Genomic DNA, 4,563 nt, shown 5'->3' on the forward strand with positions numbered 1-4,563 from the left:
AACCGCCCAGAAGCCCAGCACCGCTTGGAGGCCGAGTGGGGGAGACGCGACTGAAGCGCAGGCAGGAGGCCGCAGGGGAAGCTCCCAGACCTGCCGCCCGGGCCGAGTGCAGACGCGCCAGGGAGACGGCCCCGCACCCCCACAATGCACCGCTGTTCACGCGGGAGGAAGGAAGATTACCTCCCCGGGTGGCAACAGCTCAGCCAATGAGCGACGGTCACAGCCCAGCCAATGAGCGACGGTCACAGCCCAGCCAATGAGAGACAATCACATCTCAGCCAATAAGAGACAGTCAGCTCCCAGCCAATGAGAAGCCACTACACGTGGAACCCTGTGCTTCCACAGTTGTTTAGTGGAACATCTGTGGAAAAGATGGAACATCCTCTAGAAAAGAGCGGTCCTGCCTTGCTCCCCACTTTATTCTGCAGACTTGCCTGCGGTACTGCTGAGGCTCACGTGTCCCAAATCATAATCCTCTGCTATTCCCAGATAAACCCATTTTTTCCTGAAAAAATATTTGATGGTTTTACTTGTAAGGTTAACAGTTACTTGGTGATCACGAGGGGACTCAGAGAAGACCCCAACCGCTCCTGGCTGGCGAGCACACAGGTGCAGGGCCCACAGGGCCCACTGCGCTCACTGCTTTCTCGAGGACCCTGAGGTGGAAGGTAAATTTTGTCCTGGGATCAGAGCCCCGCTCCCTGGGCCTGCGCTCTCCTGCGTGTGTGCTCTCTGGGATTGACTGGGGACCTGTCTTAGGGGCTAGTCCTTGCTGAGAGAACTCATTTGGCTTTTGTTTGGATTACTTTTCAGAACTGAACTGTTCCTCGTGGAACTATGTTTATTAGAAATGGGCTGGCCCTTGGTCTGGCTTCTTCTTAATGAGGCTACTCCTCTAGAGAGCAGTGTTTACACATTTTTATTCTGGTCTAGAGAAAACCACCATGAAATGGATTCCAGTCATCAAAGCATATGGAGGGGGCTCCTAACTGGGACCCTGGACCAGTGTTACATTTAAAAGCAATGGTGCATCCCCATGTGCCTCTCTAAAACGTGAACAACTACGCCAAATGTAACTTAAAACTACAATGGCCTTTTTATGGGCAACTTTTTATCTCCTCAAACTTGTTTTATTGAATATTTTTAGGAAAAAAATTAAAAGCTAAGAAGAAAGGAAAGAAGCAAAGAAAACAGAAATTAGGAAGTCATGAATCCAGCAAACTGAATTTGATACCTATTTTATTCTGAACCTTGAGATTTGCAGATATTTTCAGGATCTAAGTTTGCCTCTTTGCAGAAGAGAACCGAGGCAAACAGCTGGGAGAAGACGAGGGGCATCTGAAGCGTCTTTCTCTCCCGCTCCGGCCTCGCGGTCTGCAGGCCCGCAGCGGCTACTCCGCACTGGGGCCTGCCTCCGACCACTCTCCTCCACTTGCTCTGAACTTCTCTTCTCTTTTGAACCTGCCCTTGCTCCCTCCTCCCGGCAACCTGTCAACCCGGTCTCTTTAAAGGTAAGGCTCCTCAAGATCTAACTAAAAACCCACCTTGGGGCACCTGGGTGGCCCAGGTCGGATCTCATGTTCGTGGGTTCGAGTCCACATCAGGCCCTGTGCTGACAGCTAGCTCAGAGCCTGGAGCCTGCTTCCGGTTCTGTGTCTCCTTCTCTCTCTGCCCCTCCCCCCCTCATGCTCTGTCTCTCTCTGTATCAAAAATAAATTTAAAAACATTTTTAAAAATTAAAAAAAAACAAAAACAAAAACCCACCTTTCTTATGTTCCCTAGACTAAGGAAGAAGTTTCCAGAAGTGCCCAGGACCCCCCTAAGCTTGCTGAAGAACATACCATGGCTATTCAACCTACCAACGCGGTTTCCCAGATTGAGATCTATTGGTCCACATGCGCGTGTGGCTGAAGCCCAGGCCACACATGGGATGAAACTAACCCGAGAAAGACACCCGATTTCTGGAAAGATGCTGACACTCGCTGGAAATCCCCACCAAGCAATTGCAGTAGCTTTTCCTAAGACTGTGAGTTAAAACAAAATCTCGATTTCCACACACAAGCCTGAGGAATGTGTACGTGGCTGTGGGAACAGGCTCCAGCTTGTCTTCACCGTAACTTCAGGTCCTCACACGTGGCGTCTACTGAGGTGGCATTTAAGGGGCTGACCTGGGATCTTGCTTTTTCCGTAAAAGGTCCAAGGCGGAATGGGTATCCATGTCCACAGCAGGTTAGTTATTTTGGCAAACAAGCAGACGCACACGCTGCGTGGAGGAAAGACGGCTAAAATTCGGAAGTTTCACTTGTGGCATCTGGCGTCTATAAAACCCAAACAGCTGTTAGTTGGCACTACTATGGCCAACAGCCGCACGTGTGGGAGAAGATTATTAGCAGCCTGAACGCTCCAGGAGCCTGGAGTCCTCCTCCCAGCTCCTCCCAACCCCTTCTCACTGCCAGCAGCTGGGCTCTAAGGACCACCGGGGCCGGCCCCAAATGCCCTCTGAATCTCTGACATATCTTCAACACAAAAAAAAGAAACACAGTTCTAGGAAATCAACAGGCATACTTCTGTTATACTTCAAAAGGATATTCTCCCAAATAATAATTTAGCAAAACCGATGGTGTCCAAAAATGTGCCCCGGAAATAGAAAACCATTATTAGAAATCTAACTGACTTAAAAAAATGAAGACCTCTGGTTGGGGCCAAATAAGCATCCGGCCCTAACAGAGATGCTACGAAACGCACTACCCACCAGCGGCCGCGCACTAGAGCCGGGCCTCCGACGATAGGACAGTGTTCACCAGTAAGTCTGAGCGGAGAGAAGACTGAAGCCACAAAAAAGTGGCAACACCCCGGGTCCCACCTGACCAAGTGCAACCCAGGGACACGTGTCTCCACGAATGGATTCCACACGGCTCCGTCCGTGAACACGCGTATGTGTTAGTCTCGGTTCAGGGTCATCGCCCGGGCCGGAGGCCTCTTGCACGCGGCCCAGCGCTGGCCCCGCAGCTGCAGTGTCTGAGACACCCCCACCTGGGGAGCGCCTCGGCCTCGCCAGCTTCGCGGCCGAGAGGGAGCTCGCGCCCCCCGCCAGGCGCTTCACAGCCCTGTTCTGTGCGCCGTGCTTTCCCCGCTCGCTCCGCTTCATGTCCCGCGGCCCTCGGGCTCCGCTGCACGCACGAATGGCATTACTGATACTCAGTGGTTGCACCGTGTAGAGACCCCCCACCGCCCAAACACCGTGTCCAGAGGTACTGGGGTTGGTCCTTTGCAATCGGACGCCCACCCTCCAGAGCCCCCAGCCTCCCGCCTGGAGCTCTCACAGCACGTCCGAGGCCCTGGCCCCTGCTCTTTTGATTCGTGGTGGCAAAAAGATGCCTACATTAATACTGGAAAACATTAATAGCTGCCCACCAACCATGCCTGGGAGAGTAACGTTCCCAGTGCCTTCCCGGGGGAGGACCTGAAGCCTCATACCGCCGACTCCAGAGATTCTGTCCGCTGACAAGACAGACCCCTCCTGGCGCTCTCCAGCCACCTCACCCTCGTGTCCCCACACTCCAGGGAACAGACTCTGGATGCACGTGGCACGTCCAGACACACAGCAAACCCTGACGGCCCTGCACAGCGCATGGTGACGTGACAGTCAAGGTTTCCCGGACAGCAGGCGACACCTGCGCCACAGTCTTCCCGAGATGGGGCCCTTCTCCTCACTGTCACTTCTTCTCTCCTTCACCCACCCGTCTTCTTGGGGTTGTGGCTCTGCAGGATCAGGCTCATCAGGTTCCCGAGACAAATTAACCTGTCACTTGCCTTTTCTCAAGTGTTAGAAGGCTCTAAATTCACAGAAGTCTTTCCTCATCTGAACTATTAACTGACGCCTTATTCCCCCAATTCACGGCCTCTCCATTGACAACCTTACAGGCTCTATTTCTGGGTAACATTTGATTCCAAACTGTACTTTGGAGAACAACACTTTATAACACATGTTTCAAGCTTTGCTATTTTCACCAACCTCACCGCTGAGCCGTGTTCGCCCCACGGTGCCCCCCGCCAAGGCGCTGGGTCCCTTCCCTCCCTACGCTTCCGCGGGACCCACTATCTGCCCTCGCGGTCGCCGGCGGGGCCTTCGGGGCGGTGGGCAGGACTCCGGGCACCTGCACAGGGAGACTTTGTCCCCGAGGTCGGAACACGTGCCGATCAACACCCCAGAGGGCCGCCTTCAGACCCGGTCCCGGGTTAGACAATCCACAGAATGATGGAACTCCGCTTCTGCACGTTACTGCGCGTGACGTGTGACGGTGACGTTCGCACAAGTGCACGCTCCGCAGTGCTCACACGGCTGACGAATACGGCCTAGATGACAAGAGTCTGACGGTGCGTCCCTCCCGGCCGTCCTGCTCCTCGGCTGTGGCCTCGACCGGTTTCCACTGCTCTGCATGTTCCCTCCAACACGCGACACGACCGGGGGACACGTCCTTCCTGGCGCCGAGGGACAAGTCCACTCAATACGGTGACCTGCCTCCTACTCCCAGAGGCCTCCGGGGAAACATTTAGGTCCAA

At 54.0% G+C, this 4,563-nt stretch overlaps 1 protein-coding gene and 1 long non-coding RNA gene across 2 annotated transcripts in view; both read left to right on the plus strand.

Moving 5' to 3' along the window:
• Positions 1–4,563, plus strand: part of LOC115274639 (zinc finger protein 669-like) — a 160,743-nt gene that overhangs the window by 31,095 nt on the left and 125,085 nt on the right. The gene's annotated exons all lie outside the window — the stretch shown is intronic.
• LOC115274642 overlaps positions 1–4,563 on the plus strand; it is a 34,258-nt gene that overhangs the window by 10,597 nt on the left and 19,098 nt on the right. The gene's annotated exons all lie outside the window — the stretch shown is intronic.

The sequence above is a fragment of the Suricata suricatta genome, chromosome 12 (genome assembly GCF_006229205.1).
Source record: "Suricata suricatta isolate VVHF042 chromosome 12, meerkat_22Aug2017_6uvM2_HiC, whole genome shotgun sequence".
NCBI lineage: Eukaryota > Metazoa > Chordata > Mammalia > Carnivora > Herpestidae > Suricata > Suricata suricatta.